This window comes from Sander lucioperca, chromosome 5, assembly GCF_008315115.2.
Source record: "Sander lucioperca isolate FBNREF2018 chromosome 5, SLUC_FBN_1.2, whole genome shotgun sequence".
Taxonomy (NCBI): domain Eukaryota; kingdom Metazoa; phylum Chordata; class Actinopteri; order Perciformes; family Percidae; genus Sander; species Sander lucioperca.
Genome location: NC_050177.1, coordinates 4,299,303 through 4,318,461, shown reverse-complemented (window position 1 = coordinate 4,318,461; position 19,159 = coordinate 4,299,303). Strand labels below are relative to the sequence as shown.

At 27.3% G+C, this 19,159-nt stretch overlaps 2 non-coding genes and 2 pseudogenes across 2 annotated transcripts; all 4 read left to right on the top strand.

Annotated features, from left to right (window-relative positions):
- Window positions 1–19,159, top strand: part of LOC118495060 — a 1,111,612-nt pseudogene that overhangs the window by 893,430 nt on the left and 199,023 nt on the right.
- The window catches only part of LOC116036201, a 131,174-nt pseudogene that overhangs the window by 59,428 nt on the left and 52,587 nt on the right, over window positions 1–19,159 (top strand).
- Window positions 1,155–1,227, top strand: trnaa-cgc. The gene has a single exon. It is a non-coding gene; the product is annotated as a tRNA-Ala (tRNA).
- trnaa-cgc lies at window positions 2,706–2,778 on the top strand. Its single transcript has one exon. It is a non-coding gene; the product is annotated as a tRNA-Ala (tRNA).

Below are 19,159 nucleotides of genomic sequence, written 5' to 3'. Positions count from 1 at the left end.
TTCAGTAACTTTTTTCAACATACTATACTATGACTTTTTTAATAACTTTTTTCGATAAACTATATTATGAATTTTTTACCTTTTTTCGACATACTATACTATGACTTTTTCAGTAACTTTTTTCGACAAACTATACAATGACAATTTTCGACATACTATACTGTATTTTTATGACTTTTTTCGATATACTATACTATGACTTTTTTAATAACTTTTTTCGACAAACTATATTATGAATTGTTATGACATACTATACTATGACTTTTTCAGTAACTTTTATCGACAAACTATACTATGACATTTTTCGACATACTACACTGTCTTTTTATGACTTTTTTAGACATACTATACTGTGACTTTTTTCGACATACTATACTATGACTTTTTCAGTAACTTTTATCGACAAACTATACTATGACATTTTTCGACATACTATACTATGACTTTTTCAGTAACTTTTATCGACAAACTATACTATGACATTTTTCGACATACTACACTGTCTTTTTATGACTTTTTTCAACATACTATACTATGACTTTTTTAGTAACTTTTTTCGACAAACTATACTATGACAATTTTCGACATACTATACTGTATTTTTATGACTTTTTTCGATATACTATACTATGACTTTTTTATATCTTTTTTCGACAAACTATACTATGACTTTTTTCGACGTACTATACTAGGACTTTTTTTTAAAGTTTTTTCGACAAACTATACTATGACTTTTTTACTTTTTTCGACAAACTATACTGACTTTTTAACATACTATACTATGACTTTTTAATAACTTTTGTCGACAAACTATACTATGAATTGTTATGACATACTATACTATGTCTTTTTATAACTTTTTTCGACAAACTATACTATGAATGTTTCGACATACTATACTATGAGTTATTATGACTTTTTTCGACAAACTATACTATGACTTTTTTTGACATACTATACTATGACTTTTTTTCAACAAACTATACTATGATTTTTTTGACTTTTTTGAACATACTATACTATGACTTTTTTAATAACTTTTTTCGACAAACTATACTATGACTTTTTTCGACATACTATACTATTTCTTTTTATGACGTTTTTCGACAGACTATACTATGACTTTTTTTGACTTTTAATCCATGTTACCTATAGGGGAATTAGCTCAAATGGTAGAGCGCTTGCTTCGCATGCAAGAGGTAGTGGGATCGACGCCCACATTCTCCACAGGAGAATGGGATCAACGCTTACGTTCTCCAGAGGAGAATAGGCTCTTCCCTGTTTTTGACTTGTGTTTGTTTCTTGTTGCTTTACAACCGAAATTTCAAATTATCAGTTTTTTATGACTTCTTTCGAAATACTATACTATGACTTTTTATGACTTTTTCTTGACATACTATACTATGACTTTTTTCAACAAAATATACTATGACATTTTTCGACATACTACACTGTCTTTTTATGACTTTTTTCGACAAACTATACTGACTTTTTTCGACATGCTGTACTATGTCTTTTTTTGACTTTTTTCGACATACTATACTATGACTTTTTTTAATAACTTTTTCGACAAACTATACTATGACTTTTTTAACTTTTTTCGACAAACTATACTGACTTTTTTAACATACTATACTATGACTTTTTTTAGCATGTAAGAGGTAGTGGGATCGATGCCCACATTCTCCAGAGGACCCTAGGATCTTCCCTGTTTTTGACTTGTTTGTTTCTTGTTGCTTTACAACCGAAATTTCAAATTATCACTTTTTTTATGACTTCTTTCGAAATACTATACTATGACTTTTTATGACTTTTTTTTGACATACTATACTATGACTTTTTTCAACAAACTATACTATGAATTTTTTGACTTTTTTGAACATACTATACTATGACTTTTTTTAATAACTTTTTTCGACAAACTATACTATGACTTTTTTGAACATACTGTACTATGACTTTTTTAATAACTTTTTTCGACAAACTATACTATGACGTTTTTCGACATACTATACTATGACTTTTTCAGTAACTTTTATCGACAAACTATACTATGACATTTTTCGACATACTATACTGTATTTTTATGACTTTTTTCGACATACTATACTATGACTTTTTTAATAACTTTTGTCGACAAACTATACTATGAATTGTTATGACATACTATACTATGTCTTTTTATAACTTTTTTCGACAAACTATACTATGAATTTTTTCGACATACTATACTATGAGTTATTATGACTTTTTTCGACAAACTATACTATGACTTTTTTTGACATACTATACTATGACTTTTTTCAACAAACTATACTATGATTTTTTTGACTTTTTTGAACATACTATACTATGACTTTTTTAATAACTTTTTTCGACAAACTATACTATGACTTTTTTCGACATACTATACTATTTCTTTTTATGACGTTTTTCGACAGACTATACTATGACTTTTTTCTACATTTTTTCAACAAACCATACTATGACTTTTTTCGGCAAACTATATTCAACAAACTATACTATGAATTTTTTAATAACTTTTTTAAACAAACTATACTATGACTTTTTTAATAACTGTTTTCAACAAACTATACTATGACTTTTTTAACTTTTTTCAACAAACCATACTATGACTTTTTTAATAACTTTTTTCAACAAACTATACTATGAATTTTTTTGACTTTTAATCGATGTTACCTATAGGGGAATTAGCTCAAATGGTAGAGCGCTTGCTTCGCATGCAAGAGGTAGTGGGATCGACGCCCACATTCTCCAGAGGACCCCCAGAGGATCCCTGTTTTTGACTTGTGTTTGTTGCTTTACAACCGAAATTTCAAATTATCACTTTTTTTATGACTTCTTTCGAAATACTATACTATGACTTTTTATGACTTTTTTTTGACATACTATACTATGACTTTTTTCAACAAACTATACTATGAATTTTTTGACTTTTTGAACATACTATACTATGACTTTTTTTAATTACTTTTTTCGACAAACTATACTATGACTTTTTTGAACATACTATACTATGACTTTTTTTACTAACTTTTTTCGACAAACTATACTATGACTTTTTTGAACATACTATACTATGACTTTTTTAATAACTTTTTTCGACAAACTATACTATGACGTTTTTCGACATACTATACTATGACTTTTTCAGTAACTTTTATCGACAAACTATACTATGACATTTTTCGACATACTACACTGTCTTTTTATGACTTTTTTCGACATACTATACTATGACTTTTTTCGCCATGCTGCACTATGTCTTTTTATGACTTTTTTCAAAATACTATACTATGACTTTTTTAGTAAATTTTTTCGACAAACTATACTATGACATTTTTCGACATACTATACTGTCTTTTTATGACTTTTTTTGACATACTATACTATGACTTTTTTCAACAAACTATACTATGATTTTTTTGACTTTTTTGAACATACTATACTATGACTTTTTTAATAACTTTTTTCGACAAACTATACTATGACTTTTTTCGACATACTATACTATTTCTTTTTATGACTTTTTTCGACAGACTATACTATGACTTTTTTAAAAAGTTTTTTCGACAGACTACACTATGACTTTTTTACATTTTTTCAACAAACCATACTATGACTTTTTTTCGGCAAACTATATTCAACAAACTATACTATGAATTTTTAATAACTTTTTTCAACAAACTATACTATGAATTTTTTTGACATACTATACTGTCTTTTTATGACTTTTTTCAACATACTATACTATGACTTTTTTAAAAACTTTTTTCGACAAACTATACTATGACTTTTTTAACTTTTTTCGACAAACTATACTGACTTTTTTAACATACTATACTATGACTTTTTTTAATAACTTTTTTCAACAAACTATACTATGAATTTTTATGACTTTTAATCCGTCTTAGCTATAGGGGAATTAGCTCAAATGGTAGAGTGCTTGCTTAGCATGTAATAGGTAGTGGGATCGATGCCCACATTCTCCAGAGGGCCTTAGGATCTTCCCTGTTTTTGACTTGTGTTTGTTTCTTGTTGCTTTACAACCGAAATTTCAAATTATCACTTTTTTAATGACTTCTTTCGAAATACTATACTATGACATTTTTCGACATACTACACTGTCTTTTTATGATTTTTTTCAAAAACTATACTATGACTTTTTTCAACAAACTATACTATGACTTTTTTCAACATACTATACTATGACTTTTTTAAAAACTTTTTTCGACAAACTATACTATGACTTTTTTAACGTTTTTCGACAAACTATACTATGAATTTTTTGAACATACTATACTATGACTTTTTTTAATAACTTTTTTCGACAAACTATACTATGACATTTTTCGACATACTACACTATCTTTTTATGATTTTTTTGGACATACTTTACTATGACTTTTTTCGACATGCTGCACTGTCTTTTTATGATTTTTTTCAAAAACTATACTATGACTTTTTTCAACAAACTATACTATGAATTTTTTTGACTTACTATACTATGTCTTTTTATGACTTTTTTAACATACTATACTATGACTTTTTAAAAACTTTTTTCGACAAACTATACTATGACTTTTTTAACTTTTTTCGACAAATTATACTGACTTTTTTAACATACTATACTATGACTTTTTTAGTAACTTTTTTCGACAAACTATACTATGACATTTTTCGACATACTATACTGTATTTTTATGACTTTTTTCGACATACTATACTATGACTTTTTTTATAACTTTTTTCGACAAACTATACTATGAATTTTTTCGACATACTATACTATGACTTTTTATGACTTTTTTCGACATACTATACTATGACTTTTTCAGTAACTTTTATCGACAAACTATACTATGACATTTTTCGACATACTACACTGTCTTTTTATGACTTTTTTCGACATACTATACTATGACTTTTTTCGCCATGCTGCACTATGTCTTTTTATGACTTTTTTCAAAATACTATACTATGACTTTTTTAATAACTTTTTTCGACAAACTATACAATGACTTTTTTCGACATACTATACTATGACTTTTTTAATAACTTTTTTCAACAAACTATACTATGAATTTTTCTGACTTTTAATCCAGCTTACCTATAGGGGAATTAGCTCAAATGGTAGAGCGCTTGCTTAGCATGTAAGAGGTAGCGGGATCGATGCCCACATTCTCCAGAGGACCCCCAGAGGATCCCTGTTTTGACTTGTGTTTGTTGCTTTACAACCGAAATTTCAAATTATCACTTTTTTTATGACTTCTTTCGAAATACTATACTATGACTTTTTATGACTTTTTTTTGACATACTATACTATGACTTTTTTCAACAAACTATACTATGAATTCTTTTGACTTTTTTGAACATACTATACTATGACTTTTTTTAATTACTTTTTTCGACAAACTATACTATGACTTTTTTGAACATACTATACTATGACTTTTTTTACTAACTTTTTTCGACAAACTATACTATGACTTTTTTGAACATACTATACTATGACTTTTTTAATAACTTTTTTCGACAAACTATACTATGACGTTTTTCGACATACTATACTATGACTTTTTCAGTAACTTTTATCGACAAACTATACTATGACATTTTTCGACATACTACACTGTCTTTTTATGACTTTTTTCGACATACTATACTATGACTTTTTTCGCCATGCTGCACTATGTCTTTTTATGACTTTTTTCAAAATACTATACTATGACTTTTTTAGTAAATTTTTTCGACAAACTATACTATGACTTTTTTCGACATACTATACTATGTCTTTTTATAACTTTTTTCGACAAACTATACTATGAATTTTTTCCACATACTATACTATGACTTTTTATGACTTTTTTCGACAAACTATACAATGACTTTTTTCGACATACTATACTATGACTTTTTTTAATAACTTTTTTCAACAAACTATACTATGACTTTTTTAACTTTTTTCAACATACTATTCTATGAATTTTTATGACTTTTAATCCATCCATTAGCTCAGATGGTAGAGCGCATGTAAGAGGTAGTGGGATCGATGCCCACATTCTCCAGAGAGCCTTAGGATCTTCCCTGTTTTTGACTTGTGTTTGTTTCTTGTTGCTTTACAACCGAAATTTCAAATTATCACTTTTTTAATGACTTCTTACGAAATACTATACTATGACTTTTTATGACTTTTTTTTGACACTCTATACTATGACTTTTTTCAACAAACTATACTATGAATTTTTTTGACTTACTATACTATGTCTTTTTATGACTTTTTTCAACATACTATACTATGACTTTATAAAAACTTTTTTCGACAAACTATACTATGACTTTTTTAACTTTTTCGACAAATTATACTGACTTTTTAACATACTATACTATGACATTTTTAGTAACTTTTTTCGACAAACTATACTATGACATTTTTCGACATACTATACTGTATTTTTATGACTTTTTTCGACATACTATACTATGACTTTTTTAATAACTTTTTTTTGACAAACTATACTGTGAATTGTTATGACATACTATACTATGTCTTTTTATAACTTTTTCGACAAACTATACTATGAATTTTTTCGATATACTATACTATGACTTTTTATGACTTTTTTCGACATACTATACTATGACTTTTTCAGTAACTTTTATCGACAAACTATACTATGACATTTTTCGACATACTACACTGTCTTTTTATGACTTTTCTCGACATACTATACTATGACTTTTTTCGCCATGCTGCACTATGTCTTTTTATGACTTTTTTCAAAATACTATACTATGACTTTTTTAATAACTTTTTTCGACAAACTATACAATGACTTTTTTCGACATGCTATACTATGACTTTTTTAATAACTTTTTTCAACAAACTATACTATGAATTTTTCTGACTTTTAATCCATCTTACCTATAGGGGAATTAGCTCAAATGGTAGAGCGCTTGCTTAGCATGTAAGAGGTAGTGGGATCGATGCCCACATTCTCCAGAGGACCCCCAGAGGATCCCTGTTTTTGACTTGTGTTTGTTTCTTGTTGCTTAACAACCGAAATTTCAAATTATCACTTTTTAATGACTTCTTTCGAAATACTATACTATGACTTTTATGACTTTATTTTGACACTCTATATTATGACTTTTTTCAACAAACTATACTATGAATTTTTTGACTTACTATACTATGTCTTTTTATGACTTTTTTCAACATACTATACTATGACTTTTTAAAAACTTTTTTCGACAAACTATACTATGACTTTTTTAACTTTTTTCGACAAATTATACTGACTTTTTTAACATACTATACTATGACATTTTTAGTAACTTTTTTCGACAAACTATACTATGACATTTTTCGACATACTATACTGTATTTTATGACTTTTTTCGACATACTATACTGACTTTTTAATAACTTTTTTTGACAAACTATACTGTGAATTGTTATGACATACTATACTATGTCTTTTTATAACTTTTTTCGACAAACTATACTATGAATTTTTTCGACATACTATACTATGACTTTTTATGACTTTTTTCGACATACTATACTATGACTTTTTCAGTAACTTTATCGACAAACTATACTATGACATTTTCGACATACTACACTGTCTTTTATGACTTTTCTCGACATACTATACTATGACTTTTTTCGCCATGCTGCACTATGTCTTTTTATGACTTTTTTCAAAATACTATACTATGACTTTTTTAATAACTTTTTTCGACAAACTATACAATGACTTTTTTCGACATGCTATACTATGACTTTTTTTAATAACTTTTTTCAACAAACTATACTATGAATTTTTCTGACTTTTAATCCATCTTACCTATAGGGGAATTAGCTCAAATGGTAGAGCGCTTGCTTAGCATGTAAGAGGTAGTGGGATCGATGCCCACATTCTCCAGAGGATCCCTGTTTTTGACTTGTGTTTGTTTCTTGTTGCTTTACAACCGAAATTTCAAATTATCACTTTTTTAATGACTTCTTACGAAATACTATACTATGACTTTTTATGACTTTTTTTTGACACTCTATACTATGACTTTTTTCAACAAACTATACTATGAATTTTTTGACTTACTATACTATGTCTTTTTATGACTTTTTTCAACATACTATACTATGACTTTATAAAAACTTTTTTCGACAAACTATACTATGACTTTTTTTAACTTTTTTCGACAAATTATACTGACTTTTTTAACATACTATACTATGACTTTTTTAGTAACTTTTTTCGACAAACTATACTATGACATTTTTCGACATACTATACTGTATTTTGATGACTTTTTTCGACATACTATACTATGTCTTTTTATAACTTTTTTCGACAAACTATACTATGAATTTTTCCACATACTATACTATGACTTTTTATGACTTTTTTCGACAAACTATACAATGACTTTTTTCGACATACTATACTATGACTTTTTTTAATAACTTTTTTCAACAAACTATACTATGACTTTTTTTTAAGTTTTTTCGACAGACTATACTATGACTTTTTTAACTTTTTTCAACATACTATTCTATGAATTTTTATGACTTTTAATCCATCCATTAGCTCAGATGGTAGAGCGCATGTAAGAGGTAGTGGGATCGATGCCCACATTCTCCAGAGAGCCTTAGGATCTTCCCTGTTTTTGACTTGTGTTTGTTTCTTGTGCTTTACAACCGAAATTTCAAATTATCACTTTTTTAATGACTTCTTACGAAATACTATACTATGACTTTTTATGACTTTTTTTGACACTCTATACTATGACTTTTTCAACAAACTATACTATGAATTTTTTTGACTTACTATACTATGTCTTTTTATGACTTTTTTCAACATACTATACTATGACTTTATAAAAACTTTTTTCGACAAACTATACTATGACTTTTTTAACTTTTTTCGACAAATTATACTGACTTTTTTAACATACTATACTATGACATTTTTAGTAACTTTTTTCGACAAACTATACTATGACATTTTTCGACATACTATACTGTATTTTTATGACTTTTTCGACATACTATACTATGACTTTTTTAATAACTTTTTTTGACAAACTATACTGTGAATTGTTATGACATACTATACTATGTCTTTTATAACTTTTTTCGACAAACTATACTATGAATTTTTTCGATATACTATACTATGACTTTTTATGACTTTTTCGACATACTATACTATGACTTTTTCAGTAACTTTTATCGACAAACTATACTATGACATTTTTCGACATACTACACTGTCTTTTTATGACTTTTCTCGACATACTATACTATGACTTTTTTCGCCATGCTGCACTATGTCTTTTTATGACTTTTTTCAAAATACTATACTATGACTTTTTTAATAACTTTTTTCGACAAACTATACAATGACTTTTTTCGACATGCTATACTATGACTTTTTTAATAACTTTTTTCAACAAACTATACTATGAATTTTTCTGACTTTTAATCCATCTTACCTATAGGGGAATTAGCTCAAATGGTAGAGCGCTTGCTTAGCATGTAAGAGGTAGTGGGATCGATGCCCACATTCTCCAGAGGACCCCCAGAGGATCCCTGTTTTTGACTTGTGTTTGTTTCTTGTTGCTTAACAACCGAAATTTCAAATTATCACTTTTTTAATGACTTCTTTCGAAATACTATACTATGACTTTTTATGACTTTATTTTGACACTCTATATTATGACTTTTTTCAACAAACTATACTATGAATTTTTTTGACTTACTATACTATGTCTTTTTATGACTTTTTTCAACATACTATACTATGACTTTTTAAAAACTTTTTTCGACAAACTATACTATGACTTTTTTAACTTTTTTCGACAAATTATACTGACTTTTTTAACATACTATACTATGACATTTTAGTAACTTTTTTCGACAAACTATACTATGACTTTTTTCGACATACTATACTGACTTTTTAATAACTTTTTTTGACAAACTATACTGTGAATTGTTATGACATACTATACTATGTCTTTTTATAACTTTTTTCGACAAACTATACTATGAATTTTTTCGACATACTATACTATGACTTTTTATGACTTTTTTCGACATACTATACTATGACTTTTTCAGTAACTTTTATCGACAAACTATACTATGACATTTTTCGACATACTACACTGTCTTTTTATGACTGTTCTCGACATACTATACTATGACTTTTTTCGCCATGCTGCACTATGTCTTTTTATGACTTTTTTCAAAATACTATACTATGACTTTTTTAATAACTTTTTTCGACAAACTATACAATGACTTTTTTCGACATGCTATACTATGACTTTTTTAATAACTTTTTTCAACAAACTATACTATGAATTTTTCTGACTTTTAATCCATCTTACCTATAGGGGAATTAGCTCAAATGGCAGAGCGCTTGCTTAGCATGTAAGAGGTAGTGGGATCGATGCCCACATTCTCCAGAGGACCCCCAGAGGATCCCTGTTTTTGACTTGTGTTTGTTTCTTGTTGCTTTACAACCGAAATTTCAAATTATCACTTTTTTAATGACTTCTTTCGAAATACTATACTATGACTTTTTATGACTTTATTTTGACACTCTATACTATGACTTTTTTCAACAAACTATACTATGAATTTTTTTGACTTACTATACTATGTCTTTTTATGACTTTTTTCAACATACTATACTATGACTTTTTAAAAACTTTTTTCGACAAACTATACTATGACTTTTTTAACTTTTTTCGACAAATTATACTGACTTTTTTAACATACTATACTATGACTTTTTTAGTAACTTTTTTCGACAAACTATACTATGACATTTTTCGACATACTATACTGTATTTTTATGACTTTTTTTCGACATACTATACTATGACTTTTTTTATAACTTTTTTCGACAAACTATACTATGAATTTTTTCGACATACTATACTATGACTTTTTATGACTTTTTTCGACATACTATACTATGACTTTTTCAGTAACTTTTATCGACAAACTATACTATGACATTTTTCGACATACTACACTGTCTTTTTATGACTTTTTTCGACATACTATACTATGACTTTTTTCGCCATGCTGCACTATGTCTTTTTATGACTTTTTTCAAAATACTATACTATGACTTTTTTAATAACTTTTTTCGACATGCTATACTATGACTTTTTTTAATAACTTTTTTCAACAAACTATACTATGAATTTTTCTGACTTTTAATCCAGCTTACCTATAGGGGAATTAGCTCAAATGGTAGAGTGCTTGCTTAGCATGTAAGAGGTAGTGGGATCGATGCCCACATTCTCCAGAGGATCCCTGTTTTTGACTTGTGTTTGTTGCTTTACAACCGAAATTTCAAGTTATCAGTTTTTTTTTTACTTCTTTCGAAATACTATACTATGACTTTTTATGACTTTTTTTTGACATACTATACTATGACTTTTTTCAACAAACTATACTATGAATTTTTTTGACTTTTTTGAACATACTATACTATGACTTTTTTTAATTACTTTTTTCGACAAACTATACTATGACTTTTTTGAACATACTATACTATGACTTTTTTTACTAACTTTTTTCGACAAACTATACTATGACTTTTTTGAACATACTATACTATGACTTTTTTAATAACTTTTTTCGACAAACTATACTATGACGTTTTTCGACATACTATACTATGACTTTTTATAAAAGTTTTTTCGACAAACTATACTATGAATTTTTTTTGACACTCTATACTATGACTTTTTTCAACAAACTATACTATGATTTTTTTTTACATACTATACTGTCTTTTTATGACTTTTTTCAACATTACTATACTATGACTTTTTTAAAAACTATTTTCGACAAACTATACTATGACTTTTTTAACTTTTTTCGTCAAACTATACTATGACTTTTTTAACATACTATACTATGACTTTTTATGACTTTTTTCGGCAAACTATACTATGACTTTTTTAACTTTTTTCGTCAAACTATACTATGACTTTTTTAACATACTATACTATGACTTTTTATGACTTTTTTCGCCATGCTGCACTGTCTTTTTATGACTTTTTTAATAACTTTTTTCGACAAACTATACTATGACTTTTTTCAACAAACTATACTATGATTTTTTTTGACATACTATACTATGACTTTTTCAGTAACTTTTATCGACAAACTATACTATGACATTTTTCGACATACTATACTATGACTTTTTTTAATAACTTTTTTCAACAAACTATACTATGAATTTTTTTGACTTTTAATCCATGTTACCTATAGGGGAATTAGCTCAAATGGTAGAGCGCTTGCTTAGCATGTAAGAGGTAGTGGGATCGATGCCCACATTCTCCAGAGGACCCCCAGAGGATCCGTGTTTTTGACTTGTGTTTGTTTCTTGTTGCTTTACAACCGAAATTTCAAATTATCACTTTTTTTATGACTTCTTTCGAAATACTATACTATGACTTTTTATGACTTTTTTTTGACATACTATACTATGACTTTTTTCAACAAACTATACTATGAATTTTTTTGACTTTTTTGAACATACTATACTATGACTTTTTTTAATTACTTTTTTCGACAAACTATACTATGACTTTTTTGAACATACTATACTATGACTTTTTTTACTAACTTTTTTCGACAAACTATACTATGACTTTTTTGAACATACTATACTATGACTTTTTTAATAACTTTTTTCGACAAACTATACTATGACGTTTTTCGACATACTACACTGTCTTTTTATGACTTTTCGACATACTATACTATGACTTTTTTCGCCATGCTGCACTGTCTTTTTATGACTTTTTTCAAAATACTATACTATGACTTTTTTAATAACTTTTTTCGACAAACTATACAATGACTTTTTTCGACATACTATACTATGACTTTTTTTAATAACTTTTTTCAACAAACTATGCTATGAATTTTTATGACTTTCAATCCATCTGACCTATAGGGGATTTAGCTCAAATGGTAGAGTGCTTGCTTAGCATGTAAGAGGTAGTGGGATCGATGCCCACATTCTCCAGAGGGCCTTAGGATCTTCCCTGTTTATGACTTGTGTTTGTTTCTTGTTGCTTTACAACCGAAATTTCAAATTATCACTTTTTTTATGACTTCTTTCGAAATACTATACTATGACTTTTTATGACTTTTTTTTGACATACTATACTATGACTTTTTTCAACAAAACTATACTATGAATTTTTTTACTTTTTTGAACATACTATACTATGACTTTTTTAATTACTTTTTCGACAAACTATACTATGACTTTTTTGAACATACTATACTATGACTTTTTTTACTAACTTTTTTCGACAAACTATACTATGACTTTTTTGAACATACTATACTATGACTTTTTTAATAACTTTTTTCGGCAAACTATACTATGACTTTTTTAACATACTATATACTATGACTTTTTTAGTAACTTTTTTCGACAAACTATACTATGACTTTTTTCGACATACTACACTGTCTTTTTATGACTTTTTTCGACATACTATACTATGACTTTTTTAATAACTTTTTTCGACAAACTATACTATGAATTGTTCTGACATACTATACTATGTCTTTTTATAACTTTTTTCAACAAACTATACTATGAATTTTTTTGAAAGACTATACTATGACTTTTTAACTTTTTTCAACAAACCATACTATGACTTTTTTTTTAAACTTTTTTCAACAAACTATACTATGAATTTTTATGACTTTTAATCCTGGTTTCACATAGGGGAATTAGCTCAAATGGTAGAGCGCTTGCTTCGCATGCGAGAGGTAGTGGGATCGAAGCCCACATTCTCCAGAGGAGGTTTGGCTTTTCCCTGTTTTTGACTTGTTTGTTTCTTGTTGCTTTACAACCGAAATTTCAAATTATCAGTTTTTTTTTTACTTCTTTCGAAATACTAGACTATGACTTTTTATGACTTTTTCTTGACATACTATACTATGACTTTTTTCAACAAACTATACTATGAATTTTTTTTGACTTACTATGCTCTGAATTTTTGACGTTTTTGAACATACTATACTATGACTTTTTTTAATAACTTTTTTCGACAAACTATACTATGACTTTTTCTTGACATACTATACTATGACTTTTTTCAACAAACTATACTATGATTTTTTTTTACATACTATACTATGTCTTTTTATGACTTTTTTCAACATTACTATACTATGACTTTTTTAAAAACTATTTTCGACAAACTATACTATGACTTTTTTAACTTTTTTCGTCAAACTATACTATGACTTTTTTAACAAACTATACTATGACTTTTTTAACTTTTTTCGTCAAACTATACTATGACTTTTTTAACATACTATACTATGACTTTTTTAAAAACTATTTTCGACAAACTATACTATGACTTTTTTAACTTTTTTCGTCAAACTATACTATGACTTTTTTAACAAACTATACTATGACTTTTTTAACTTTTTTCGTCAAACTATACTATGACTTTTTTAACATACTATACTATGACTTTTTATGACTTTTTTCGGCAAACTATACTATGACTTTTTTTAATAACTTTTTTCGACATACTATACTATGACTTTTTTCGCCATGCTGCACTATGTCTTTTTATGACTTTTTTCAAAATACTATACTATGACTTTTTTAATAACTTTTTTCGACAAACTATACAATGACTTTTTTTCGACATACTATACTATGACTTTTTTAATAACTTTTTTCAACAAACTATACTATGAATTTTTCTGACTTTTAATCCATCTTACCTATAGGGGAATTAGCTCAAATGGTAGAGCGCTTGCTTAGCATGTAAGAGGTAGTGGGATCGATGCCCACATTCTCCAGAGGACCCCCAGAGGATCTCTGTTTTTGACTTGTGTTTGTTTCTCTTTGCTTTACAACCGAAATTTCAAATTATCACTTTTTTAATGACTTCTTTCGAAATACTATACTATGACTTTTTATGACTTTTTTTTGACAATCTATACTATGACTTTTTTCAACAAACTATACTATGAATTTTTTTGACTTACTATACTGTCTTTTTATGACTTTTTTCAACATACTATACTATGACTTTTTAAAAACTTTTTTCGACAAACTATACTATGACTTTTTTAACTTTTTCGACAAATTATACTGACTTTTTTAGTAACTTTTTTCGACAAACTATACTATGACATTTTTCGACATACTATACTATGACTTTTTTAATAACTTTTTTTTGACAAACTATACTGTGAATTGTTATGACATACTATACTATGTCTTTTTATAACTTTTTTCGACAAACTATACTATGAATTTTTTCGACATACTATACTATGACTTTTTATGACTTTTTTCGACATACTATACTATGACTTTTTCAGTAACTTTTATCGACAAACTATACTATGACATTTTTCGACATACTACACTGTCTTTTTATGACTTTTTTCGACATACTATACTATGACTTTTTTCGCCATGCTGCACTATGTCTTTTTATGACTTTTTTCAAAATACTATACTATGACTTTTTTAATAACTTTTTTCAACAAACTATACTATGAATTTTTTTGACTTTTAATCCATGTTACCTATAGGGGAATTAGCTCAAATGGTAGAGCGCTTGCTTAGCATGTAAGAGGTAGTGAGATCGATGCCCACATTCTCCAGAGGACCCCCAGAGGGTCCCTGTTTTTGACTTGTGTTTGTTTCTTGTTGCTTTACAACCGAAATTTCAAGTTATCACTTTTTTTATGACTTCTTTCGAAATACTATACTATGACTTTTTATGACTTTTTTTTGACATACTATACTATGACTTTTTTCAACAAACTATACTATGAATTTTTTTGACTTTTTTGAACATACTATACTATGACTTTTTTAATTACTTTTTCGACAAACTATACTATGACTTTTTGAACATACTATACTATGACTTTTTTACTAACTTTTTTCGACAAACTATACTATGACTTTTTTGAACATACTATACTATGACTTTTTTAATAACTTTTTTCGACAAACTATACTATGACATTTTTCGACATACTACACTGTCTTTTTATGACTTTTTTCGACATACTCTACTATGACTTTTTTCGCCATGCTGCACTATGTCTTTTTATGACTTTTTTCAAAATACTATACTATGACTTTTTTAACAACTTTTTTCGACAAACTATACAATGACTTTTTTCGACATACTATACTATGACTTTTTTTAATAACTTTTTTCGACAGACTATACTATGACTTTTTTAACTTTTTTCAACATACTATTCTATGAATTTTTATGACTTTTAATCCATCTTACCTATAGGGGAATTAGCTCAGATGGTAGAGCGCTTGCTTAGCATTTTTTTTGACAAACTATACTGTGAATTGTTATGACATACTATACTATGTCTTTTTATAACTTTTTTCGACAAACTATACTATGAATTTTTTCGACATACTATACTATGACTTTTTATGACTTTTTTCGACATACTATACTATGACTTTTTCAGTAACTTTTATGGACAAACTATACTATGACATTTTTCGACATACTACACTGTCTTTTTATGAGTTTTCGACATACTATACTATGACTTTTTTCGCCATGCTGCACTATGTCTTTTTATGACTTTTTTCAAAATACTATACTATGACTTTTTTAATAACTTTTTTCGACAAACTATACAATGACTTTTTTCGACATGCTATACTATGACTTTTTTTAATAACTTTTTTCAACAAACTATGCTATGAATTTTTATGACTTTTAATCCATCTGACCTATAGGGGAATTAGCTCAAATGGTAGAGTGCTTGCTTAGCATGTAAGAGGTAGTGGGATCGATGCCCACATTCTCCAGAGGGCCTTAGGATCTTCCCTGTTTATGACTTGTGTTTGTTTCTTATTGCTTTACAACCGAAATTTCAAATTATCACTTTTTTTACGACTTCTTTCGAAATACTATACTATGACTTTTTATGACTTTTTTTTGACACTCTATACTATGACTTTTTTCAAAAAACTATACTATGAATTTTGTTGACTTTTTTGAACATACTATACTATGACTTTTTTTAATAACTTTTTTCGACAAACTATACTATGACTTTTTTGAACATACTATACTATGACTTTTATAATAACTTTTTTCGACAAACTATACTATGACTTTTTTCGACATACTATACTATGACTTTTTCAGTAACTTTTATCGACAAACTATACTATGACATTTTTCGACATACTATACTGTCTTTTTATGACTTTTTTCGACATACTGTACTATGACTTTTTTCGCCATGCTGCACTGTCTTTTTATTACTTTTTTCAAAATACTATACTATGACTTTTTTAATAACTTTTTTCGACAAACTATACAATGACTTTTTTCGACATACTATACTATGACTTTTTTTAATAACTTTTTTCAACAAACTATACTATGAATTTTTCTGACTTTTAATCCATCTTACCTATAGGGGAATTAGCTCAAATGGTAGAGCGCTTGCTTAGCATTTTTTTTGACAAACTATACTGTGAATTGTTATGACATACTATACTATGTCTTTTTATAACTTTTTTCGACAAACTATACTATGAATTTTTTCGACATACTATACTATGAATTTTTATGACTTTTTTCGACATACTATACAATGACTTTTTTCGACATACTATACTATGACTTTTTTCGACATGCTTCACTATGTCTTTTTATGACTTTTTTCAAAATACTATACTATGACTTTTTAATAACTTTTTCGACAAACTATACAATGACTTTTTTCGAAATACTATACTATGACTTTTTTCGACATGCTTCACTATGTCTTTTTATGACTTTTTTCAAAATACTATACTATGACTTTTTTTAATAACTTTTTTCAACAAACTATACTATGAATTTTTTTGACTTTTAATCCATGTTACCTAGAGGGGAATTAGCTCAAATGGTAGAGCGCTTGCTTAGCATGTAAGAGGTAGTGGGATCGATGCCCACATTCTCCAGAGGACCCCCAGAGGATCCCTGTTTTTGACTTGTGTTTGTTTCTTGTTGCTTTACAACCGAAATTTCAAATTATCACTTTTTTTATGACTTCTTACGAAATACTATACTATGACTTTTTATGACTTTTTTTTGACATACTATACTATGACTTTTTTCAACAAACTATACTATGAATTTTTTTGACTTTTTTGAACATACTATACTATGACTTTTTTAATTACTTTTTTCGACAAACTATACTATGACTTTTTGAACATACTATACTATGACTTTTTTACTAACTTTTTTCGACAAACTATACTATGACTTTTTGAACATACTATACTATGACTTTTTTAATAACTTTTTTCGACAAACTATACTATGACGTTTTTCGACATACTATACTATGACTTTTTCAGTAACTTTTATCGACAAACTATACTATGACATTTTTAGACATACTACACTGTCTTTTTATGACTTTTTTCGACATACTATACTATGACTTTTTTCGCCATGCTGCACTATGTCTTTTTATGACTTTTTTCAAAATACTATACTATGACTTTTTTAATAACTTTTTTCGACAAACTATACAATGACTTTTTTCGACATACTATACTATGACTTTTTTTAATAACTTTTTTCAACAAACTATACTATGAATTTTTCTGACTTTTAATCCATCTTACCTATAGGGGAATTAGCTCAAATGGTAGAGCGCTTGCTTAGCATTTTTTTTGACAAACTATACTGTGAATTGTTATGACATACTATACTATGACTTTTTATGACTTTTTTTCGACATACTATACTATGACTTTTTCAGTAACTTTTATCGACAAACTATACTATGACATTTTTCGACATACTACACTGTCTTTTTATGACTTTTTTCAAAATACTATACTATGACTTTTTTAATAACTTTTTTCGACAAACTATACAATGACTTTTTTCGACAAACTATACAATGACTTTTTTCGACATACTATACTATGACTTTTTTTAATAACTTTTTTCAACAAACTATACTATGACTTTTTTTTTAAAGTTTTTTCGACAGACTATACTATGACTTTTTTTTTAAAGTTTTTTCGACAGACT